The sequence below is a fragment of the Panthera leo genome, chromosome B3, assembly GCF_018350215.1.
Source record: "Panthera leo isolate Ple1 chromosome B3, P.leo_Ple1_pat1.1, whole genome shotgun sequence".
Lineage (NCBI taxonomy): Eukaryota > Metazoa > Chordata > Mammalia > Carnivora > Felidae > Panthera > Panthera leo.
In genome coordinates, this window is record NC_056684.1 from 63,080,427 (window position 1) to 63,107,782 (window position 27,356).

The 27,356-nt window shown below is 38.1% G+C and overlaps 1 protein-coding gene and 1 pseudogene across 7 annotated transcripts in view; both read left to right on the forward strand.

Moving 5' to 3' along the window:
• Positions 1-27,356, forward strand: part of FSIP1 (fibrous sheath interacting protein 1) — a 208,818-nt gene that overhangs the window by 100,882 nt on the left and 80,580 nt on the right. The window lies entirely within an intron of this gene.
• LOC122223495 lies at positions 16,134-16,266 on the forward strand (annotated as a pseudogene).

Genomic DNA, 27,356 nt, shown 5'->3' on the forward strand with positions numbered 1-27,356 from the left:
TTTCTCTCTCTCTGCCCCTTCCCTGCTTGTGGTGTCTCTCCTCTCTCTCGAAAATAAAATAAACATTAAAAAAATGATCAAAATTCCAAGAGGGAATTGGGGAGTTTATGTCCTCAGTGACAAGAAATCTTTGAAGGCTCCTCTGTGTGTGTGTGTGTGTGTGTGTGTGTGTGTGTGTGTGTGTGTGTGTGTTTAGGGGACATGGGTAGGGGAAAACATTGGTAGTAAAGGACTTAAACTAGGTTATAAAATAAATTTCCCTAGGAGGATTTTTACTAGTATTATTTTGGGGTTCATTATGGGCAATGTTTACACAAAGAATCTTTTTTTTTAAAGTTTATTTATTTATTTTGAGAGAGAGAAAGAGCATGAGTGGGGAAGGGGCAGAGAGAGAGGGAGAGAAAGAGAATCCCAAGCAGGTTCCACAGGCAGTCAGTGTGCAGAGCCTGATGTGGGGCTTGAACCCACAAAACTGTGAGATCATGACTTGAGCCAAAATCAAGAGTCAGTCACTTAAATGACTGAGCCACCCAAGCGCCCCTTCATAAAGAATCTTAACGTCTGATTAAGTACTAACATTTTGTCATCTCTCTCTCTCTCTCTCTCTCTCTCTCTCTCTCTCTCTCACACACACACACACACACATTTTTATATATGTATGTGTGTGTGTGTGTGTGTGTGTGTATATATATATATATATATATATATATATATATATATATAATATGTATTATATATATTTTGTCCAGGGAATTCTCATGGTGGAATTAAATAAAACATAAAGAAACTACAGGAGATCTCTTTAGAACGATGCAGACTTTAGCTAAAAATTTTCCCTAAAGATGTTCTCTGAATTTGCAAGAGCCTGCATAACACATTAATCATTTAGATTGTAAAGTATCTATTTTCATGCCCAATACTGTGCTAGGTGCTAGTTGCTGAGAAGAATACAAAAATATGTATTGTGGAGGCTGGGTTCTCAAGATCCTCGTAAGAGGCACTGTTGAGACAAGTATGGAGCCAAATTGCCTATGTTGAGTTCTCTGCTCTGTTTCTTACTAGTTGTATGACCTTGGAGAAGTTACCTGACCTCTCTATGCCTTAGTTTCTTCATCTGTGAGTGCAGATAAGGATAACTGATCTCGCAGGGTTGAATGCACAGTGTTTAGGACAGTGTTTGGATATATGGTGAGGACTCAATCCAGGGTAGGTATTTTCATTCTCATCATCTGATGAGAAAGCCAGAGCTCAGACACCATACATAAGAGGACAGTTCAACACTGTATTTTATTTACTAAAAAATTGTTGAGATCATTTACTATAAGGGTTCACAAAACAGAAAACTAGTGTGGGCTGAGATATTTTGGAAGGGAAGGAATGAGGGATGGATCTGGATTTTGAACATTTCAAGAAAGATTTTCAGCCAGTTTCCCCTATTTGGATTTCACTTAAGGAAAATAATTCATTGTGATTCTTGGTGCTATGTGCTTCTACAGGGCTGAAGTTGACCCTTTGTTTGCTTACCACTTGTTTTTCATTCAGCAACAATTTATGGACTGTGTCCTATGTCCTGTGTGCCAGGTATTGTGTTTGGCATGAAGGATACAATGGTGAGTGAGGCAGACAGGAATCACAGCCAGAATTTCTGTTCCCCAACTTTTGAATACTGTTGCCCATACACCTTAATGTCCTCTCTGAATCACGTTTGGTTTATTTTTTAGATTATTATTATTATTATTATTTAGTTGTTTTTTAGTTTATTATTATTTTTTAATTTAGTTTATTTTAAAAAACGATTTAGGATGGAAAGTTCAAACACAAACAACAATGTAGTCAGAAGAGTGTAATGAAAACTTAGGTACCTGTCACCCATCTTTAGCTTCAACAGTTATCAAGGTCATGTCCCCCTTCCTGACCCTATCCCACTTGGAGTTATTTTAAAGCATACCTAAGACATCAGGTCATTTCACCCATAAATACTTTAGTGTGAGAATCTGTAATTGATAAGGAATTTTTAGAAATATAATCACCATGCCATTATCCACCTAACAAAATTAACAGTAATTTCTTATGCTTAAATGGTCTCAAATGTGTCTTTAAAGGTGTTTCATTTTTAATTAACATACAGAAAAATGACTTGTTTTTCCCCCCGCATAAGGTTCTATGAATTTTGTTATGTTGTATCTTCCAGTCCATCAACTTGATCTGCCTTTATGTTTATTTTGGTCTTTTTAAAAAGATTCTTTCAGCAGGATTTTGTAGTCTTTAACATACAGATCCTGTACATATTTTAGATTCATACTTAAGTATTTCATCTTTTGGAAGTTTTGTGAGTGACATGATGTTGGTTTCTAATTGTGCATTGCTAGAGTATATAGGAATAGGATTAATTTTTATATGTTGACTCGTCCTGTTATTGCTAAAATCACTTCTTTGTTCCAGGAGCTTTTTCCCCCCCCCCCCTCCTGATTCCTTGGGATTTTTTCCATAGCCATTCATGTTGTCTGTGGGTAGGATTAGCTTTATTTCTTTATTGCAAATTTGTATGCCTTTTATTTCTTTTCCTTGCCTCTTTTCTTATACTGGCTAGAACTTCCCATACAATGTCAAATAGGGGTAATGAGAGTGGATATTTTGGCTTTGTTTCTGATCTTGGGGGGGGACCATTCAATCTTTCACCATTAAGTATGATGTTAGCTGCAGGTTTTATCAGGTTGAAGAAGTTCCCTATGTTGCTGAGTTTTTATCGTGAACAAATGCTGAATTTTGTCAAATGCTTTTCTGCATCAGTCGATAGGATCATATACATATTTTCCCCTTTGGACTGCTAATCTGGTAGATTACACTGATTTTTGCATATTCAACTAGTCTTGCATTCTTTTGATAAACCCCACTTGGTCGTGGTTTATGTAAGGTTTTGAAGTTCCAACTGGAAACATGTACTAAAGGAACAACTAGCAGAGAGCTTATATAGACTTGTGTTTGGGATGTGTTGGAAATCATTTGGCTCATTCGACTGTTAACCATCCCATTAGCTTCTGCTGACCTGTTCTCCAAGAACCCACTCAGACCAACCAGGCCTCTGCTGCCGATTTACTTTGCCTCCACCCCCTCCTATCTAGTTATATCTACTGTCTACTTATACTTAGTTTCATTCTTTTTCATCCCCTAATCGTGGACCAGGATTAATTTTTATACGTTGACTCATCCCGTTATTGCTAAAATCACTTCTTTGTTCCAAGAGTTTTTTCCCCCCTCATTTCCAAATGTCAGAGTTACTTCTGACTATCTCCTTCCTCCATTTGTGCTTGACATTTAATTTATAGCAGGAGAGTTGGGGATACATTGTGTTTTAAGAAACAAATATTCACTTCAATACATCTGTGATTACAGTGCTGAACTTTAAATGATATTAAATAATTGGTTTCACAAATTTTGTCCTTTCATGAGGCACGAAAAGGAAAAACTATGGATGTCTTGTCATATGTAGTCTTCTAAGATCTGATTTTAAATTGCAATTTCAGGGGGAAGGTAATGGAAATAAACCGGAGAGTAATATAAATGTTTGCATGTGGTTAACATAATTCGCTTGCCTCCCCAGAGGCTAAATTCCAAAGAATTTGTTTCTGTATTCTTGAGACTGAAGACACAACGGTACAGAGATGCCTGTGAAAGCAGGCCCTCATCCGGGGAGCCTCAGCAGGCATGGCCACCCCACTCACCCCCTTGCTGGGGAGCAGTGAGAATACCATGGGTTGTGGCATGAGCTGAGTGCTGCTTTCTGTGAAAACATAGTCTCAGTTTCTTTGAGCAACCCATTAATAGATGTCAAGTTCACATTATAGGTTTTAGTTCCCAAGCAGTGTTAAAAGCAAATGTGTGGGGTTTTATATTTCCAGCTGCCTTTTTTTTTTTCAAAGTAAAATATGTGGGTTTTGGTTTTCAGCAGGCCACATTTCTCCTAATAAAAACAGTTGGAACAAAATGTGTTTTATAAGCCTATAAAAATGTCAGACCATAATGATTTTAGTGCTGCATATTTAAAAATGGGTCACTAATATTTAGGATATTGGCATCTGCAAGGAAAGTAAATTATGGAAAGTAAATTACACTATATCATTTATATAAAGGAGAAGGTGGTTAGAAACTGGTCCGGTAACTGTATCGGGACCATTTTATTTCAGCTTCTGTGTAATGTGCTTGTCTTTCAGCTTTAAGTTATTCAAATTTTGGCCTTAAAATTATTGAACTTCTGTATTTGAAAATGGGCCCCAAAGTTCAAGAATCTTTCATGTGTTTGGAGACACAATTCATTATGTGAAAAAGTACCTTCCTGCTGTGGACTTGCCAGAGAGGCATCTCAGTGGGTTCTGGTGCCAAAATCAGTTGTGCTTCCTTCTAATGGCTCACTTTCTATGATCTGATTGACATTCTGAGCACCTTTTTGCCCTGTCTTCTAGGAAGCTCAGAAAAAACCTTTTAGCCCATCTCTAGCCCACACATTTTGTACATTTATCACACCTCTGTAATTCTTTTCATGTGATCTCTTTTACCTTTATATTATTTCTGCCTAACTTTTCTCACTTAACTTTCTTCTCATGTTACCCTATAGTTAGTGTTGTAGGCTGCTGTGTATCCATGTTAGTATAATATGGCTGAAAATTGATTTTTAAAAATCTGAGTTTGTTTTTCTTAGAACATTTCATCCACATCATTACATTTCTCTAGCACTTTGGCACTTTTTCTTTATAACTGACAATTACAGATTTTTATTTTTATTTGTTTAATTTTCATTTTAATTAAAAAAATTTTTTTTAATGTTTATTTATTTTTGAGAGACAGAGAGAGAGATAGAGCATGAGCAGGGGAAGGGCAGAGAGAGAGGGAGACACAGAATCCAAAGCAGGCTCCAGGTTCTGAGCTGTCAGCACAGAGCCAGATGCAGGGCTCGAACTCACAAACTGTGATATCATGACCCGAGCCAAAGTCGGACGCTTAACCAACTGAGCCACCCAGGCACGCCTTCAATTACACATTTTTAAATTTCCAAACAGGAAAATTCCTGGGCTGTGTTTTAAAAAAATCTTTACCGCCCTGCCAATATCATTATTATACTATGTGTTAACTAACTTGGATTTAAATAAAATTTAAAAATTTTAAAAATCTTTACTGCCTTTTCAGATAATAAAAGTAATGCTAGCTGGTTATAAAAAACATTATAAGATGTTCAAACATTATAAAAATATATAAGGCAGAAAATAAAGGTCCTCCATAATGTCCTGTTTTCTAAACAAACAAACAAACAAACAAACAAACAAACAAACACAAAACTACTCCCAAACGAAAAACCAAAAAACTCTTAACTATTTGGTGTATAGTTTTGTCTTTCCAGTTTTGTTGAGAAATTATTGACATGCATTTTACTGTATAAGTTCACCGTGTGTGTCATGATGGTTTGATTTGCATACAGTGTGAAATTATTACCATACTGGGTTCATCTAACGTTCATCTTCTCATATAGATACAATAAAAAGAAAAGAAAGGAGAAAAAAGTAAAGCAAAAAAAAATTCTCGAGATGAGAATTCTTAGGATTTACTTTCTTAATGACTCTCCTATAGATCATACAACAGTGTTAGCTACAGTGATCATGTTGTACATTACATCCCATTATGTATCTTACAGCTGGAAGTTTGTACCTTTTGACCACCTTCTTTCAGTTTCCCCTCCCCACCCCCACCTCTGGTAACCACAAATCTGATCTCTTTTTCTATGAGTTGGTTGTTATTGTTTTAGATTCTACGTGTGAGATCATACGATATTTGTCTTTCTCTGACTTATTTCTCTTAGCATAATGCCCTCAAAGTCCATCCATGTTGTTGCAAATGGTAGGATTTCCTCATTTTTTATGACTGAGTAATATTACATTAATACATAATATATATATATATTCCAATATATATATTCCAATGCATATCTCTTCTATATACTTATGTATACAACATACATTTATCCATTCATCCATTGATGGACACTTGGACACTTACATTGTTTCCATGTTTTGACTACTGTAAATATTGCTGCTATGAACATGGATTGCAGATAATCTTTTCGAGTTAGTGTTTTCATTACTATATTCTCAGAAGTAGCATTGCTGGATCGTAAGATTGTGCCATTTTTAATGTTTTGAGATTCCTCCATACTGTTTTCCATAATGGCTTCACCAATTTATGATCCTACCAAGAGTGTACAAGAGTTCCCTTTCCTCCACATCCATACTAGCATTTATTATCTCTTGTCTTTTTGATGCTAGCCCTTCTAATAGGCTGAGGTAACTCCACTGTGGTCATTGTGGTTTGAATTTGCATTTCCCTAATGATCTGTGATGTTGAGCATCTTTTCATGTGCCTGTTGGCCTTATGTATATTTTCTTTGGAGAAATGTCTATTCTCCAAAATGCCCATTTTTATATGGGGTTATTTGGTGGTCTGATATTGAGTTGTATGAGTTCTTTGTATGTTTTGGATATTAGCCCCTTATCGGATATATGGCTTGCAAATTTTTTTTTTTCTCATTCTACAGATTGTCTTTTTATTTGGTTGATGATTGATCTCTTTTGCTGTGCGGAAGCTTTTTAGTCTGATGTAGTCCAACTTTTTTTTTTCTCATTCTGTTGCTTGTGCTTTTTAAGTATCATATTAAAAAAAAATCATTGCAGGGCCAATGAGAGTATTATAGAGTTTTGCTTCTGCATAGTCTTGAAGATATGCCAGTCAAATTTGAGGGACAAACTCAGTGTGCTTGAGATGCTTTGTAGGAGGGGACCATGGTTGCTCTGGATATCAGACAAATGGAATTTAGAGGGCAGAGGGTGGTAGTTCAGAGTCTGGCCATGGCACCAGCGTCACATAGGCCTGTGTCCAAGCCCTGGTAGCTGAGTGACTTCAGACAAGCTGCCTCTCCTCCATAAGCTGTCTCTCCTCCATAAGTACTCCATAAGTGCTTTAAAGTACTATTTTGAGTGAGTGAGAGATTATGTAAAGCACTTAGCACAGTGTCTGATATGTAGTAAATGCTAAATAAATGTTAGCTCTTATATTATTTTGACTAATGATTGATGGCTGTTTATTTATTTAGTTATATTTTTTATTTAAAGCCAAGTTAGTTAACATAAGGTGTAATAATGATTTCAGGAATAGAATTTAGTGGATGGCTATTTATAGAGAAACCCTGAAGAATCATGGTGCAAACAAGATAGAGTTTATTTCTCTGCCACGTGTATGTCTAGATGGAAGGTCCAGGGCTGACTATCATTCCGTAGTTATCAGAGACCCAGGTTCTTTGTACCTTGATGCTCACCTGGTTTCCAGCCCCTGGTCTAAGATGCCTGCTGTTCCTGTCACCATCGCAACCATGTTCAAGCCAGGGGGGAAGGTCATAACTCAGAATTTGCATATAGCTTCTATACTCACAACCGACTGGCCCAAACTTAGTTATATGGCCATTCCTAGCAGCAAGAGAGGCTGGAAAATGAGTCTTTAGTTGAGTGGCTATATGGCCAACTAAAAACACTGATACTATGTCAAAGTCTTTGAGAGGCAACTTGCAGTCCCTGTCACGGTAGCTACAGCACTGTCTCTGAGGGAAGGCAGGTGTCCTGCATATGTCCTCTTTAAGAACTGGCTCCTGCCCTGTTGTATGTGTATTTATCAAACACCCTTGTCAACTTGTCAACTGGTTTATATTTTTATCTTTTGCTAATTCTTTGTCAACTTGTTTATGTTTTTATCTTTTGCTAATTCTTTGGGATAGTGATGTCAGATGTTTACTAGCTTTTCTATAAAGAACTGTTTCCTTTTATACTAAAATTACTTTTTTTATGCTTTAAGACTACCCTGATGATGTAAGGTTCTGGGATTCATTCTTAAAATTTCCCCACTTCTCTGTTTGAAGAAGTATACTTCAGGGGCACCTGGGTGGTTCAGTCATTGAGCGTCTGACTTCGGCTCAGGTCATGATCTCACAGCTCGTGAGTTCGAGCCCCACATCAGACTCTGTGCATCAGACAGCTCAGCCTGGAGCCTGCTTTAGATTCTGTGTCTCCCTCTGTCTGCCCCTCTCCCACTTGCTCTGTCTCTCTCTCAAAAATAAATGGAAATATTAAAAAACAGTAAAAAAAAAAAAGAAGAAGTACATTTCATTCATTTATTTTTAAAAAAAAATTTTTTTTAACGTTTATTTATTTTTGAGACAGAGAGACAGAGCATGAACAGGGGAGGGGCAGAGAGAGAGGGAGACACAGAATCTGAAACAGGCTCCAGGCTCTGAGCTGTCAGCACAGAGCCCGACGTGGGGCTTGAACTCACGGACCATGAGATCATGACCTGAGCCGAAGTTGGACGCTTAACCGACCGAACCACCCAGGCGCCCCTCATTCATTTAAATTAGTCTAGTACCTAGGGAGCTTGCTTAAGAGTTTTACCCTTTCAGATTACTGTGGTATAGACTTCACTTACATGATTGTAAACATTCAGGTGGGTGCTGAAAGATTCAGAGCTGGAAAAGCCGAACATTTATTATGACAAATAATAGCTTTGGTACCTCGTGGCTATTACAAATATTAATGTTAAAATTTGTACCCGTGACAAATGGAAAATTATGTAGCCAGGGAAACACGTGTGATGACATTGTTGGGTTAATCCTTTTAATAGATTAATATTTCTTAACACTGGCTAATCATTAAAATGCTTTAACATAAATATTCTTCTTGGTATCTCTGCTTTTCTTGTATATGGTGGTAAAGTAGCCTGTTCAACTGGGTTATCTTTGTACCAAGCTCTGTGTCATCTCAGATATAGAAGAGCTCTTATTTAAAAAAATTTTTTTTAACATGTTATTTTATTATTGAGAGACAGAGACAGAGTATGAGTGTGAGAGGGGCAGAGAGGGGGAGACACAGAGTCTGAAGCAGGCTCCAGGCTCTGAGCTGTCAGCACAGAGTCTAATGTGGGGCTCGAACATCAGCCCCATGCGGGGCTCAAACCCACAAACTGTGAGATCATGACCTGAGCTGAAGTCAGACACTTAACTGACTGCGCCACCCAGGTGCCCCAGAAGAGCTCTTATTTTAAAATTAGGTTTCATGGAGGCACCTGGATAGCTCAGTCTTGGTTTTGTCTCAGGTCATGAGCTCACGTTTTGTGAGATCAGGCCCCATGTCAGGAGCAGAGCCTGCTTGGGATTCTCTCTCTCCCCCTCCCTCTGTGCCTCCCCTGCGCTCTCTCTCTCTCTCAAAATAAACTTAAAACAAAAAAAAAAAAAAAAAGGAAATTAGATTTCATGGTTGTCCCAACTGAATAGTAGCTGAGACTGACCAAAATTTGGGTGTTACTTGGGTTGGAGGTTCTTTTTTCCATATCAGTTTGGCGGGGGAACAGTTCAGAAAAATGTACAAGGCTGTGTGATATTTGTCCTGATCTGTTTGGTTTCTAAAACTTGATTGAATATATTCAGGGGTCCTGGTTACTTAGTTTTTAGCCTACCTGCACTCCCAGGCTCTTGCAATAATTATACTGAACTCTTCTCCATCTTTTTCTTTCTTTCTTTCTTTCTTTCTTTCTTTCTTTCTTTCTTTTCTTTTCTTTTCTTTTCTTTCTTTCTTTCTTTCTTTCTTTCTTTCTTTCTTTCTTTCTTTCTCTTTCTTTCTTTCTTCTTTTTAAAATTAAAAAAAATTTTTTTTTTATTTTTGAGAAAGAGAGAGAGAGACAGAGACAGAGTATGAGTGGGGGAGGGGCAGAGAGAGGGAGACACAGAATCCGAAGCAGCTCCAGGCTCTGAGCTGTCAGCACAGATCCTGACCCAGGGCTCAAACCCACAACCTGCAAGATCATGACCTGAGCCAAAGGTGGATGCCCAACCGACTGAACCACCCAGGTGCCCCTCTTTTCCATCTTTCTTAAAATCCAGTGTTGGCTGTCTGAGTGTAGAACCTCCTAAAATGTCATGAGAATCTACTGAGCTTGTTTTAAATAACAAGGAGAGAAACAGATTCAAAGACAGAGTAACCAGCTGAGGACCCTCGGCTTAAGAAGGGACCTGCACATATGGATAGCCTAACACCCTTGCTTTTGAATTTTTCTGAGACCTTTATAAAAGTAGGCACGATTCCTAAATTAAAGAAAAAAAAAAAAGACGACAACAGAACATATCCGAAGAATTAAAAAACCTAAAAGCATGTCAGTGAACTTAGTCTCCACTGTTTCATTTTAGCAGGCCTTGTGGCTTGGTATGGACAGAGGATAGAGGGAGGCCGACTCAGCCATGTGATTTCAGATTGCCTTCCTGTGGGGTTACAGCGTTTCCACTGCATTTGTCCACAGTTCGCATATTGTCATTGACTTTAGGTAGCAATAACATAAAACACTATTGAAAGAGGAAAATCCCACACCCTTGATAAGGCTTGGTAGCTGAATTTATATTTTTAGAAAGCAAAGCTTGGAAACAACTGTATTTATTATTTTAAAAGATTTTCGAGCGTTTTTGTAAAGTGTGCATCTGTTATCATTACTCTAAATATGAATTCTTCTATATTTCAAACAAAGTGTTCACTGATATTTACCTTTCCGATGAGATATTTTATGTGTGTGACTATTTTTAAAGCATGTGCTCATTTGGGTGGAGCTGCTCTTGTGGTGTTTAACCTGTATTTACATATTTTCCTCTTCCTTATGAATGTCTTGTTTCTGACTTTTTAAGACTAAATCCCAAATGCTTCATTTTGGTGATTATTGGATAGCTTACAGATAGAACACACACAAGAAAGAGTGTGTTTATTATTAGCTAAATTATTTATTTTTCATTTACTAAGTATAACTTTAGTTACTTTTGTAAGTTTTTAAATATATGGACTGCTAAGTTGTATTTATTAGCAAAATGTGTTAACTATGTTAACTACTTCTAGCATTTTGGTGTATTCTCTTTCTACAAGTTCTTTTTCTGTATATACAAATATACCCATGCATACCTTTGCAATAAATTAGAATCTAGGTGTCTATAGATGTATATACACATTATTTAGATTGTACATATAGTGTTATCTTATGAAAATACCCCTTGTCAATAATTACACTTTGTGAATATGCTTTTAAATAACTACCTAATACTATATTACATTGTGTGATACACCACATTTTACCCATTTCCTTGTTGGACACTTAGATTTTGTGTTACTAGAAAGAATGTTGTGACAAACATTCTTATATATTTCTCTTTCTGTCTTTGATAATTTCCTTAGGATGAATTCCTAGGAGTAGAATTACTGGTCTAAAGGAGTGTGAAAAAATTTTAAAGGTTCTTGATACGTAATGCCAAGTTCATTCACTCAGTCAAAAATGTTTCCCTAAGCACCGTGGATATAGCAAGGAAGAAGACAGTCCTTGCTCTCAATTCATAGTCTAGTTGGGGGAGAGATATATGTATGATTAAACTCAAGTTCATGCTTTCCAGAAAGGCTGTGTTAATTTGCATGTCACTGACATTGTCAATGTATGCAAGAAGTTTTGGAATTTGTATATGTGTTCTTTGGAATTAGGGTGTCATAGAATACTTTATAGGAAATAAAAGTATTTGTGTTTTGGTTACTGCATATCATGAATCACATACCAAATAATTTTTGACATGATCGATTTAGAAAACCTAACCCATTTCAATATCCCCATTTCTGTCACAAAGCATTGATCTACATTTGTAGAGTATTCTCATTTCCATACTTTTATGGGGGCTTTCCTACTGTATTCTCCCAGTCTCTTGATACTTTCTGCCACTGACGAATAGAACACCACTCTGACACATGGAAGGGTTGATAAAGAATACTAAAGGCACAGTGCTTAAAACTATCTTATCAGTATTCTGTTCTCCTTTTCAAAGGAGAAAGACCCTTATTTTATGTATAGTCTTTATAAGTGTGGATAAGGCATATAAGAGTGGAACCTAAATATCTATGGTAATAACAACTCATGGTAATGCTATTACATTTAATTTGCAGATTCTCCAATACCTATTAAGCACTGGTTTAATATTCAGGACACAAATAGCAGTTTTCAGGACAGCAGGTTAATCTGTTGTATTCATATAGCTAATATATTACATATCTGGCAATGAAAAGCAATTATTTGTCATCAGAACAGACTAATGACATTAAGGTGTATAAAAAAAAAAAGAAAAGAAAAAAAGCCCACATTTTTAGTTGCCTGAAAGTTAGTGGGAGGGCGAATGTGGCTTTCATGGAGCACTGAGCTGCATTTTTATGTCCAGAACGCTCAGTCCTTGGGAATAATTATTCTATTCACTGCTCGATAGGTTTCCCACATGTGAAAGCTGCCAAGCTTCTCTGGCTTCTAATTTAGGAGCTAAAAAGATTTCCTTACCAGACTTAAAAGTGATCTTTAGGCAAACGTATGGCCTTCCCTCTTCACTCAAAACTGGCTACAGATAGGCACTGTATATACAAGTAGCCTTGCCAAGTATGGCGAGATAAATTATGTGACTGAGCTGTTTTCCAAAACATGCCTTTTCACAATTAAATACCATGTTTTTATGGTTTACTCGAGTTATTAGTATGATCTCCATACTCAAATGAGCAAGCAAACTATGCCTAATAAGTGATGAGAGATGGTGTAATGTCTGCCACTGTATACTTTCAGTCTTATCCATTTGTATTTCATTTGATGTTGATGAAGTGTACGATTTTTTAATTTACCAAATGAAATAAATGGAGTGGTTTGCATATTATGCTGTGGGAATTCTGAAGATTTGTATGTCTATGATGAGTTTTTAGAGAGGTAGAGGTTTCAGTTTGTGGACGTGGAAAAATGTGGATGCCTGGCTCAATACATCCTTGAATTTTATATTTGATAGAAGGGTATCATAGCATTGGTAATCTTTTGGTGCTTAATTCTTCAGTCAGTATCATGCTGCCAAGGTCTGTCTATATTTTTCATGCATCAATGGTGCACTCTTTTTGCGGGCAACGTATTATTCCATAGTGGGAATATACCTAAATTTATTTACATATTTTCTTGTATATAGACATGTGGGTTATTTCCAGCCTTTTGTTATTATGAATGCTGTTGCCGTGGACATTCTTGTATGTGTTGTGTGTTTTACATGTGTAAGAGTTCCTCTGGTTTCTACTTTGGAGTAGAATTGATGGGTCATAGAGTGTCTGAATGTTCAGTTTTATAAGATAATGCAATCCTGTCTTCCAAAGCAGTTGTACCTAAGTTTACATTCCTACCAGAAACACTTTGGAAGTCTTGTCCATATTCTCTTTAAACACTTGATGCTATCGGACTTCTGAATGTTGCTAATTATGTGGGTTTAGAAGGGTCTTCATTTGTATTTTGCTGATCACTAACGAGGTTAAATATTTATTCAATACCATATGTATTCAATTCATATGTATGGCATATTCAATTGCCATATGTATTCCTTCTTTTAAAAAAGGCCTGTTCATGTTTTTGGCCTAGTTTTAAAAATCGCATTGATTCAGCTTTTCTTATTAGTATAGGAATTTTTTAAAAAATGTATGTTCTTGATACTAATCCTCTGGAAGCTTTATGGATAGGAGATATCCTCTCCTGGTTTGCAACTTTTTCCACTTTTTCTAGGGTGACTTTTAACGATTGGATGTCCTTACTTTTTAACAGAGTCAAATTCATGAATATTTTATAATGAACTCTTTTAAAGAAAACCTTCCCTGTCAAGATCAGAAGGAATTAGAAAATATACTCCTCACTAAAATTTTTATAGTTTTGCTTCCAGTGTTTTAAGTTCTGATCCATCTGGAATTAGGTTTTGTATGATGTGAAATAAAGGTTCAGTTTTCATTTTTATCATATAATTCACCACCTCTGTCATATATTAAGGTTATAGATGTGCTTGGGATTTTTTCTGAGCTTTCTTCTGTTCCATGCGTCAGTATGTCTATCCCTACCCTGAGTCATAGTCAGTCAGCTTTGTAAGTGGTCCTAATATCTGATAGTGCACAGATCCCCTCCTGGCTCTTCTTTTTCAGGAAGACTTGCCTTTTCTTTGCTTCTCTGTGTGAACTTACAAATCAGCTTCTTAAGTTCCATAAACAATTCTCTTAGGATTTTGATTAGCATTGTATTGAATTTTTAGATGAATTTGGAAAGAATGTCATCTTTATGATATTAGGTGTTCCTTAGGAACCTGATATATCTCTCAATTTATTTAGGTATTCTTTAGTGTCTTTTAATAAAGTGTAAATATTCACATGTTTGAATCTTGCATCTTTTTTTTTTTTTTTAATGTTTATTCATTTTTGAGAGACAGAGAGACAGGGCCTGAGTGGGGAAGGGGCAGAGAGAGGGAGACTCAGAATCTGAAGCAGGCTTCCAGGCTCTGTGCTGTCAGCATACAGCCTGACGGGGGACTTGAACCCACGAACTGTGAGATCATGACCTGAGCCGAACTCAGATGCTTAACCGACTGAGCCACCCGGGTGCCCCGAATCTTCCATCTATTTAAAACAATGTTTATTCCTAGTTGCTTGATATTTTTAATGCTATTATACATCATGTCTTGTAAATCATGTATTCTAGCTGCTTATTCCTGATGTATAGAAATGTGATTGGTTTTTGTATATGGATCTTATATTCAGCTATCTTGCTAAACTCTCTTTTTAAAACATTTTTATTTTAAATGTTATTTTAAATTTAAAATTTATTTTAAATTTTATTTTAAAATGTTTATTTATTTTTGAGAGAGACAGAGTGTGAGCTGGGGAGGGGCAGAGGGAGAGGGAGACAGAATCCGAAGCAAGTTCCATGCTCTGAGCTGTCAGCACAGAGCCTGATGTGGGGCTCAAACTCACAGACCATGAGATCATGACCTGAGCCGAAGTCCGACGCTTAACCGACTGAGCTCCCAGGTGTCCCTCTTTTTTAAAAAATAATAACTTATTTGTGGATTCTTTTGGGCTTTCTATGTGTATAATCATCATTGACGTTTTTATTTTCTTCTTTTCCATTATTTGTGCCTTTTTTTCCTGGTACTGTTAAGAACTTCATGACAATGTTGAATAGAATTGATGATAATGGGCGTTCTTTTCTTGTTCTTGTTCTTCTTTTTTTTTTTTTTTAATGTTTGTTTATATCTGAGAGTGAGAGAGAGAGAGACAGAGCGGGAGTGGGGGAGGGGCAGAGAAAGAGATGGAGACAGAATCTTAAGCAGGCTCCAGGCTCTGAGCAGTCAGTGCAGAGCCAGACATGGGGCTCAAACTCATGAGCCATGAAATCATGACCTGAACCAAAGGCGGATGCTTAACTGACTGAGCCACCCAGGTGTCCCCATTGTTTTCTTGTTCTTGATTTCAAAGGCCATACTTCTAACGTTTTCCAATTAAGTGTGATGTTTGTTATAGATTAAAAAAAAATACACCAGGTTAAGGATATTCCCTTCTCTATTCCTAATTACTGTTTTTGTCAAGAATTTGCATCAAATTTTATCAAATGCTTTTCTGAATCTACTGATATATCTTTTTTCCCTCATTTAAACTTCTAATATGTTAAATTAAATATACTAAAACTATAAAAATATTCTTTTCAGATATACATGCACAGGGTAAACTATGTATTAAAAAAAATAGTCAGAGGTGTCTGCGTGGCTCAGTTGGTTAAGCGTCCAACTCTTGGTTTTGGCTCAGGTCATGATCTCATGGTTTCATGAGATTGAGCCCTGCATTGGGCTCTGCACTGACAGCCTGGAGCCTGCTTGGGGTTCTCTCTTTCCCCGCTCTCTCTGCCCCTCCCCCCCAAATATGTAAATCTACTCAAAACAAAACAAAACAAAACAAAAAGCAGTCAATGGCAAGTACATGATTCAGGATAACAGTTAACACAGGTGGGTAGGGAGAAGCACTTGGGAGACATCAGTGGTTGCTAATGTTCCAGTTCCCATGTCAGGTGGTGAGTTTATGCCCATACAGTATAGTATCTAAAGCATACAAATATATGCATAAAAACACAAATGATTAAATATGAAAGCTGATCATGCATAGACCATTAAGGAAAGATAAGCATATGTGTTATGAACTAAGAATTATGATTAATCTATCACTTCTCGGCCTTTTGGCTAGGATCAAGTGAAGAATTATGATTAATCCAATTGTATGATTTAAAAAAAATAAATTCTTATTTGTCTATATCAGACTGTATTGCATTTATTCCTGGGTTGGTAAAAAGTCTTCTTCAAGTGCTGCATTTTTCACTGCTATTGGTTAAGTTCCTCCTCTTTAGATACCTTTTGGCTGTTTGTGGTTGTGAGATTTAATATCATGGCTCACATGTGCTTTAGGGTCTGCACATCCTAAGAGTGAAAAGTTCTGTGATTATCCTGTGCTCTCAATTGTTTAGTCCCCACATTGCAAGATGATTAAATGGCCCTCGTTCTAGGTTGACACTTTGTGTGGAATGCTCTGCAGTGTATAGAGAGCCTGACCCTTTCTTTCGGTTACTTAGACCACACACTTCTGTAATGAACATGCCATGAATTTCTATCCCACCCATCCTATCCATCTCATCCTATCATGTAGGGCTGGGGCATGAGGTTTGTAGCTTTTGGGGAGGACACTCGGAATGTATTTTAGTGGTTACGGACATTTGGAATGAAACAGACTTGGATTTGAATCTTGGCTCTTCTTTTTACCAGCTGTGTGGTCTTTAGAAATTTGAATAACCACTCTGAGCATCAGTAATCCAAAAAATTTGCCTGATATTTTTCTCCCAGGTTGTTGTGTTATAATGTTGTCGATTGTTATTACTATGATGATCATATCAGCATCATGTACAATTAATTTTTGTATCTCCATGCAGCTGGATGAAGTTTCAAGCTACTGACCTGGATTTTCCCTTGAGTGTGCTTAGAGGCACCAGTCGTTTTATTTCCTAAGTTCTGAAAAGAGGCCTAGTGCCAAAATACCCTTACCTTCCTTTTCAACCAGTGCTTTTTCTCTTCTGTCGATTAATGGGGGGAGGGGAGAGACGGGCAGTCATGTCATTCACAGCCAGGCCCTTTCTAAGCAGATACAAGTGTTTGAACTGATCTCAATGCTGAGAACAATGTTGACAGTGATCACCTCAGTACCGAGCACCCCCACAGCAGCTACCGTACTGAATGCCGTACCCTCAGAATCTCCCTAGGTTCCAGTCCAATTTCCTAAAGCAGATTTTTAAAAATATTTATTTATTGAAGGAGAGAGCGCAAGTGGGGGAGGGGCAGAGAGAATGAGGGGCGGGGCAGAGGATCCCAAGCAGACTTCTAGCTGACAGCAGGGAGCCCCATACGAGATGCGAGGAGAGCCAGATGGGGGTTCAAACTAATGAGCTCTGAGATCATGACCTGAGCTGGAGTTGGATGCTCAACCGACTGAGCCACCCAGGCAACCTTTCCAAAGCAGATCTTTGATCTTTATCTTCACACCAGCTCAGCCCTCTAAGCTTCACACCAGCCCTCTAAGTCGGGGGCTTAGAGAGATTCAATAACTGGCCCAGTGTCACACCATTAGTAACTGGCAAAACCAGGAGGCACCCCCTGATCTCTGTGACCAGAACCTACATTCGCAGCTACTTCCTATGCGGATGCGATTGCCTGGACAGTGTTTCCATGTCCCTAATTTTTTGGATTTTGGACTTGGAAGTATGTGGAGCCCAGAACTCAGTGGGACCTGGTTGGTTGAATTGTTGGATTCTCTGTGCCTTTTGGGGAAGCCAGCTCCCTGCCCATGCGAGAGATGCTCTGGAAACTTAGGATGCTCTTTAGCCACTTTGAGAGAGAAAGCGAGAGAGGGAGTGGGAGACAGAGAGAGAGAGGATCCCAAGCAGCCTCAGTGCTGTCTGTGCAGAGTCCAACTTGCGGCTCCATCTGGCAAACCGTGAGATCATGACCTGAGGCAAAGTCAAGAGTCGGACAGTCAACCCACTGAGCCCCCCAGGTGCCCCATTTTGGCCATTTTCTACTAAAAGTTGAATCTAAGATGATTCAGTGCTCCGATTGGTAGTTTCTAGAAATTTTCGCATTATTCACTTTGGGTGTGGAGTATTCAGATATGTGGCATTCATGACTATATTTTGGATTTTTAAGTCAGAAAACTAGAGCATTTATAAAAACCTTGGAAAATATCTGTAGTATGCTGAAATAAAGTGAGAACTTAGTAAAAATATGCATTAATGCAGGAATCCACTGCCCTCACACTAAGCACAAGAGATCTCTGTTGAACCTTGGGAAAAATAAACTTACTCCCTTGGCTTTTATGGGGGTGGCACTAAAATTTGGTAGCTGTGCCCAGGAGTGGGGTAGTGGCATAGAATGAAAACAGTCTGCAGGAGCCTTCAGGTTCTTTAAAACACAACCAACTTAAACATTAGCATAGTCTTTAGAGAATGAATCCCGGATTCCCTAATCCCACACAGACAGTTGAGTTTTTGAAAAAGAGGTTCAACTTAAAAAGTTAGTTTACTCTTCTACTTACCAAGTATTTAATTAAACACAATTAACCAAAGGGTGAGAGAATAAAATTTTCTGTTTAAAATTCTTTCCTTCTTCAGCACACCCCCAAAATGATACAAGTTTTAGGAAGAATTGTCAAATTTTAGTTTTTGCCCTTGTGCTAGTTCCCTATTTTGATCCAGTTAATATTAAAATGCTCACAAAGCAATTATCATTCATCTTTCAACCTGATGAACAGATTTTCATTGCAGATGAAGTCTGCCCTGTAAATGATTAAACATTAATGAAAACAAGAATCAACCTGATCTGTTTCAACACCTCCATTTCTCTGCGGGAGGTGACATTTTTCTGCCAGTTTGTCCAAGTGCTGCTTTTGCAGCCTCCCTCTTGCTCAAGTAGCGTGTATTTGGCTTTGTTTCGAATTCAGTCGAGAGTATGACTGAGCTTGAAAATGAAAAACAGTATCCTACTTCTCAGATTCTGTTTGTAAGGATGTTGCAGAGTGCTTACAATACATTTGGAAGCTTGTGACTCCAGAGAATTTCTCTGGCATTGCTCAGCATTCAGTATTTACAGCGTATTTCATTTATTGGTAGCATTGAATAACATGCAGGGTAAAATGGCAGCCCTGTTAGGCTTTCCATTTGAACAGCCTTACTAGGATAGCAGCTGACCAAACGCTGACAGCTCTTTCTGCACATAAAAGAAGTTGGGCTCAGCATTCCAGCTGAACCAATTGACCAATTGACCTTTCTTCGGTCTTCTTTTGTACACCCTTAGGAGAGGAACCATCACCACTCTTTAGTTTATATCCACTATATGGTTCCTTAATTTATTCCTCATACATGGGAGTACATTTCTTTCCGTGTTCATGTGTGGGGCTTTTGGGCCAAATTTGTTTCCTGCGTTTCTGTTTCTGTTTACCAAACAAAGTAGTCACTACTGGAACAGATTTACTCACTCAAACATCGACTGGCACATAAGTGCTCAGTAAACAGTGTTTGAATGAAGAAATGCCGGGCAGTGAATATGGGGACTTTTGGCCTCTCTGCATATCTGATTAAGTGGTCATATATTTAGAGATTTGATTTCCTTTCATATCACTACTATCTATGTAATGTTTTAAAAATTTCCTTTCCCTGGAGAGTTTAAAATTCCAGCATTTAAACATTACCTCCAGATTTAGATAAAGGTAAAATTGTAGCATTGGCTATAAGCAAGCAGGGAAATATATTAATTTCCAGTTTCCAGGAAGGTTGGAGGAAAAGACTTTCTTAGAATGAGCATGATTGTACTCTGACAGGAGCACTGAAATTAAATGGCTCTCACTGCGTAACACCTTGGCAGTCACGCATAAGTGCATCTTCTTTCTCTTATTGATTTTACGTATTGTGCTTTGCTGGCAAAAATGCTGATTGTTTATTCACTGATGTCAAACAGCTATAGAACCAGCTTTGTGTCGTGCATTGAAAACCAGACTGAAGAATATCACATTTTCTGGTTATTGTATTTGTTTTTGTATTCTTTTAATTGCACGTGCACATATAACAGTAACCCTATTGACGGTATGAATTCCCGTTTTCTATTTCGGAATTGATTTTGCAAGAGACAGTTGAAAGTTTGTGCTCTGTAAGTAGAGAACGTTAAGTCCTTTGAATAACAACCTGAGATAATCTATTATCATGAGAATACATGCTTTATTGCTTTTTTTTTTTTTTGATGTATAGGTTTTTGTTTTGATATGACATGTGATATGAAGGGAAATGTTCCCTGTAAACTCCTAAGTATAAGAGTTGGGTTTGCAGAGAGGCTGTTAAGTTCCCTTCTGTTTTGGTTACAGCAGGAATATCATCTATTTTTAACACGGTCGCTCTCTGCCATACAGTGTGGTGACACGGCAGTGCCATCGCACGACACTGTCATTTTACTAGAAATGCCGCTTTAATTTTATCCTTTTATTTTTAGCTTCATAACTTCCTCACAAAGCTATCTGGAATAAAGAGTCAAATGTTCAAGCATGACATTTACGTTCACTTGAGATTTGTCAAAAGCATCCGCCAGGACTTGATTTGCTTAAAACGTGAAATAAAAATATACCTCTGTTAATTAAGAGAACAATTTCAAATCCAGTTACTCCACAGTAACCTGAGTTCTTGGCATTTCAAATATGCAGTTAAGTTTTATGTTGACCCAGTTAATGTTCCCAAAGTCAATGGAGTGAGGCAACTTGGATTCTCTGGAATCGGTGTGGAGATGGAATTTGGGGTACAAGATGGTTACTAGGAATTGCCACCTATAAAAGGGAAGGGGGGGCAGGGAAGGTTTAGGTAGAGGGAGGCTGATGTTGGCTGATGTTGGCTCAAGTGACCGGCCTTGCTCGGTCACCAAAGGCAGGCCAACCTGGAGAACCTGTGATCTCCAGTAAGAGGCTCTCCGCTGCTGAGGCCCATGGAAGAGCCACCTGCTAGAGACTGTCTGCCGACCACACTCACCACAGCTGGGCAGAAAGTCTTTCTTGACGTGAGGGACTGAGCTCCACCACATGGGACTCTTATAACTATTATTAACAACAGTACATAGATTTTATATAGTCATATTGTTGTCTTCATCTGATCAGTGAAAAATGGAGGCCAAACAATTTGCTTAAGATCTTGTGGTTAATTCAGAGCAGAGCTAGGAAGACTAACTTATATGTCCTATTCTCTTAGCCTTTGGTAAACTGACATCACGCTGTGATGGCTGTATTATTCTTTCATAAATAATTTTTTTTAATGTTTATTTAGTTTTGAGACAGAGACAGAGCGTGAACAGGGGAGGGGCAGAGAGAGAGGGAGACACAGAATCCGAAACAGGTTCCAGGCTCTGAGCTGACAGCACAGAGCCCGTCGCGGGGCTTGAACCCACCAACCGTGAGATCATGACTTGAGCCGAAGTCAGACGCCCAACCGACTGAGCCACCCAGGCGCCCCATGGCTGTATTATTCTTAAATGGGTGTCAGTGTATGTGAAGAAAAAGTGAGCTGCAGTTATGGTAGCTACTCAAGAACCGGTATAGCCAACAAGAAGGGGCACAGGTTTTAGATTCCAGCTGGCTTGGCCTTCCGGTCTGTGTTCTGTCTGGCTCTGTGACAGGCAAGTCTCTCATTCATTCTGACCTTCAGTGTTCTGGTCAGTCAGTCAATAAAAGGAATGAAGTTGATTTGTTGACCGAACAGGGTAGATGAAAGCACATAATACATTGGTGTTCATAGCAGGAAACACCGTACATGCTAATTTTCTTAAATGTCAAAACCAAGTCAACCTGTAAAATGTCAGTAGAGAAATGAAGATCTGAACTTGAAGACAGGGAGAACTTTTCTCCCTCATATTTTTCTTTCATAATTCCCCCATACCTGTAGTGTTAATATATTAGGAAATGAATTGACAGACTTTTCTGAAGAACTTGCTTCTGCAGTGTGAGGCCATTCCAGACAGACATGGGAAGGGCTATTATTAAAAAAAAGGAGAGGAAGGGGGCACCTGGGTGGCTCAGTCAGTTGAGCATCTGGCTTCGGCTCAGCTCATGATCTCACTGTTTGTGGGTTCGAGCCCCATGTCGGGCTCTGTGCTGACAGCTTGGAGCCTGGAACCTGCTCCGGATTCTGGTCTCCCTCTCTCTTGCCCCTCCCCTGCTCATGCTCTGTCTCTCTCTTTCTCTCTCTCAAAAATAAACATTAAAAATTTTGAAAAAAAAAAAAAAGAGGAAGAAGCACGGAGTGAAAAAGACAGATTAAATCAACAAGTATTCATGGAATGCTTATTATGCAGAGCTTTTTTTGAATTTTAATGGTACAGCTCAATATAGAAGGTGAATGAAAGTACCAGATCTGAGCTCATTAAAAACTGCCGCTTCTCCCTTTTCCACTTCTACTAGCCTTTTGGTTTAGTCTCGGTTATTTTTCTAGGTTTACTGCCGTCGGCTGGTAACTATTTCCCACCTGTCTATGTTATATGTTAGGCCTACCTTCAGCCCATTCTTTATGGAAATTCAAGCCTATTATTTCCTACTTCCAATTACTTTCATAAAGGTCAAAATACTTGACATTGATGGTTGCCGGGAGCCCGCCAACCTCATCTCTCACTATTTACATTTCCAAACCCAAATCTTCCCCCTCTTTCTGCCTCACTAGGTCTCCCAATAGGCTTTGGCCCTTTTGCTTTGGGCCTTTGCCCATACTGATTCCTAATCTGGTAGTGCTCTTTCTCTTTCCTTCTGGTTAACTCCCACTTGGTGTATATTTTTCTTCCTTTGGGAAGGCTTTTGCTAATCCCTGGACTAGACTGGGTCACCCTCTTACTTTCCTCTAATACTCCCTCTTAGGATTGATCCCAGGAGGTAATTACTTGCTGTGTGCATGTGACAGTCTTCTCTCCTATCAGATTTAGCTCCACATGGGCTCCATACTAGTTCTGTTTTGGCTCCGCCAAGCTCAGTCCTGGCAGGGAGGGAGTCATTGAACCTTTTTGAGTGAAGGACTTAGAAGGGTCACATAAGTCTCTCTTGTTCAGCCTGTGCTTCCTACCTCGCTGTTTGGGCTCTCTAAGTTTAGACGTAGGTCAGTGTAAATCCCCCTACATTAAGCTCCACATTTGCTACCACAAAGACTAAGAATGAGGCCTTTGCTCTGATGTCTCCAATTAAAAAAAAAAAAATCCTTACCGTTTCTTAAACCTAGTATGTTTTGTTTCATTTTATTATTTTTATGTATATTTTAGTGCATGTCACTGTGTCAGGTTAAAAAGTCATGGTACTTTGATTTATTTAAAAAATTATTTTCCTTACTCGAGCCATTGAATTATGAGAAATGATATCTTCAAATATTATTATTCAAAAAAAAATGTTTAAGGACTTGATTTGTGAGAGAGGGAGAATCAAGCCCTTCATCCACATCCTAGAAGCTTTGCTAATCTAATGTTTTTCCTCGGACCAAAAGCTCTTTTTACAGTGCTCGGTGTTTTATAAGCAAGAGCTCGAGGGGAGAGTGGAAATAGGTGGTTTGCTTACAACAAACAGCACATGTAAACGTTCTCATAATAAGTGCATTTCTTGGCCATTTTATGCTGGTATGAGTTCAGGCTGGGCTACTTTAAAATGGACATCTTCTATTTTTATAGGTAACACATGGAATGTCTGGAATTCTTCTTAGAAAAAGGAATCCGTGCATCCTGCTGCGAAGCAGCCAAGTACTTGCTTTTTGTTAGTTGTGGTCTTAGACTTCAATTCTAAAGGCATCCTGAAAATCAGACATGATTGACTGAAGTTCAGTTTTGCTTCTTCAACTGAAAATGAGAAGGACTATACATTTGATTTGAAAAATTTGAAAATTTGTGTTTCGTTCACTTTGGTAGGTAGTCTGTTCAGCTGGCCATTTTGTCTTTGCGTTTTATTTTGAAACCATTTACTTTACAAAGCTTCCCAGGTGGATATTTATTTTCACTTTGAATAAATTAACACAATGGGTAATTTAACTTAAGCGTTGTGTCTTTGACATTTCAGTGGTTCCTGTATATGAATGGCAGGACTCATGAACTGAAAAATAGTTGTGATTCTTCATGCAAATAACAATATTGAAATCATAATAAGAGTAACTTTATTTGGAAGCTTTCGTATCTTTTTTATCAATATTAAAACTACTTCTTGCAAATTGCAGGCTTACCGGTTTGCAGATAATGTTAGTCTGAGTCTTGGCCATGTTATTCTGCAATATATGTCAATGGTACCAGAAACGAGACTGGCTGAGTTTTTAGTCACACAGACATTGCTTTATTTTATTTTATTTTATTTTATTTTATTTTATTTTATTTTATTTTACTTTATTTTATTTTCAGTACAGCCTATGATAGATCGATAGAGTTGATTATCAAAGTTGATTAAGGTAGAGTTTCTTCCTTCACTGTTTATTCTTTTCATGATTAACCAGAAGCTCCAAATTGCTGATACTTGATTTAATTTTTAAATCTACTGGTTAATAAATATGTGAGATTCATCTAAGAGCATCCGTTTTCACATTTCACATTTCACAGAGTGGAACCTCTCTTGGGAAACACAAGAATTTAAGAAAAAAAGGGAATTCAGTGTTTTTCTTGCATAATCATGATCTTGTAGGAATCCACATGGAAATGTAGCTATTGTATTGTGAGGGTTGTTTTTTTTTTTTTTTTTTTTAAGAGTGGCTTTTGTTTAGCCCTATGTGGTATGACCCAGGGGGGGAAAAATCTTGTTTGTTCTTATTAATCGCTCCCCCCTTACATTTTTAGTATAATTAATTAATTAAAACTTTATTCTGCTTTTGTTAACAGACTAAAGTTATCATCCACCTTCACAATAGCAAAAAACTTGAAATCTAAGGGTGTGGATTGGTGGACAATGAAAGGTCTTCTAGGTCTTGGTGAGATAAAGACTAGTTAATTGACTTCACCATGGTCTTAGTCTATGGCATTGGGGGAAAAACATTTTCAGTTTTCAGTGTTTTCATTACAGACTCAGATAATCTTTCTGGTAAATTAAGTGGTCCTTTACTTGTCAACTTCATGTCTAAATGACTTTTGTTGCAAATAAAGAAGAGTCTTTTTTTGTTGTTATTCATTAAACAGATATTTTAGCGTACACATTTCTTGTGAAAAAACAGGAGATGAGTTGGAACTTAACTCATAAAGGAGTTTTGGACTTTACCCCCAATATAGTTAAAGAAACTTATGAACTCATTCAGGCATGGATTTGGAATTCAACAAGTGGTAAATAATAAGGCACAGCCTCTCCTCTTAATATCTTGTTTTGTAGTTTTGGAATGACAGTCAAAATAAGGGAGAGTATATATTTTTAAAGTTCCTCCTGTGTTGTGGGAGGGATACAAATGTTATACAGTGATTAATTTTCCCTGGATGTAGTGGGGATCATGCTACTTGGCTAGTGCTGGCGATAGGAGTGGCGGGAGAAGAGGATGTAATTTTCAACAAATATTCAAGGAATTTTTATGGCACACTTACTGCATGACAGCACTGTGTGTGTTGGAGAGCCAGTGTGAACAAGGCAATATCTCTGCTCTCATGGAACTTATATTTTAGGGAGAGAAAATAGTAGTATTTTTTAAGGTAGAGTGGAGGGAAGTTATTTCTGGATGTCTCTGTGCTTTCTCCCCTTGGACAAGTCAGTGATGCCTTCTGGAGGGTCAAGAGTACATGCGGAGGTGAGGGGCTTAGCTTTGATTGGAGGAGGAGCACCTCTCCCTGGCAATAGCAGAGAGAAAGGGAAAATGGGAATTGATGGAAGGGTTAGTAATCTGATGGTGGGACGTTCTTTTCTTTTTAATTTTAATTTCTAAAATTTAAATTCAAGTTAGTTAAACATACAGCGTAGTCTTGGTTTCAGGAGTAGGACCCAGTGATTCATCTCTTACATATGACACCCAGTGCTCATCCCAAAAAGTGCCCTCCTTAATGCCCATCACCCATTTAACCCATCCCTCCACCCACCTCCCCTCCAGCAACCCTCAGTTTGTTCTTTGTATTTAAGAGTCTCTTATGGTTTGTGAGAGTGGGACTTTCCAAAGCTCTTCTCTGGAATCTAAAAAAACAAGAACACAAGACACCAAATGAATACACAAACAAAAAGCAGAATCAGGTCTGTAGATACAGAAAACAAACTGATGGTTGCCAGAGGGGCGGCAGGGGAGGACGGGCACAATGGGTGAAGGGGAGTGGGAGATACAGGCTTCCAGTTTTAGAACGAATAAGTCTCAAGAGTCAAAGGCACAGCATAGGCAACACAGTCAATGGTACTCTAAAATAGCATAGCATGGTGATAGATGGTAGCCATGCTTGTGGTGAGCAGAGCATAACGAACAAACCTGTGGCATCACTGTGTTACACACCCCAGACTAAGGTAACACATGTGCCAACTCTACTCAAATAAAAAAAAAAAGAAAAGAAAAAAGAGCTCTTACCTAAACGCTTTTGTTTTCCCAGCAAAATCGAGTGAGGTCATCAGCCAAGGTGAGGTTCACGTGTGTGTTGGAGTGGCGGAAGGAGAGAAGAGCAGGTGTGACGTAGTTGGTTGAGACAGAGCCAGATTTCTGGGCCGTGTTGGGTGAACAATCACGAATCTAAAATAAAGTAATTCTGCTTACTTTGATTTTTCTGTATGAATAGGCTAGTACTATTTGGCCTCTTGGCTGCAGGTTGATGTTTGGGTTCATTCAGGACTGAAGTTTTGATGGACTACAAGTCCATTTGATGAATGAATGGATTATTGACCCATTTTATGTAGGTCTTAGGAATACCAAATATTTTAAAAAATCCTTTAAGATGTGCCCATTTAGCCAAAATTGTAACAGATTTCTTAATTCTAATTCTTTTTAAGCATAAAGACTTTTGCAAGTTGACATCAAAAAAATGCCTCAGCCTTTTCCAATGACATGTCAATTCATTAGCCTGCTTTTAAATGAAATAAATTACATCGGGTAAGACCATTACTGCTGAATGATTTTTAGATTTTGAAGAATAATACAATTTTAGTAATACAAAAAATCTGTTTACTGCCAGGGCTGTCTCAATGTGAAGACCCTCTCCCCCAACTCTTGCGTGTTATTTCATGGTTGCACTCCTCTGCATTTATTTCTTTCAATAGTCCTTTAACGTTTTCAATTCCCAAAGCTTTAGTTACCCTTAGGAATGGATCCAAAATCAGCGACAGAAATTAATAGACGTTACCTTTGAACAATACTTTGTTACATTCCATTGCACAATATCTATCTCCATAAAATTCTTTTCTTGCCAGTGAAGTACAGTTTAA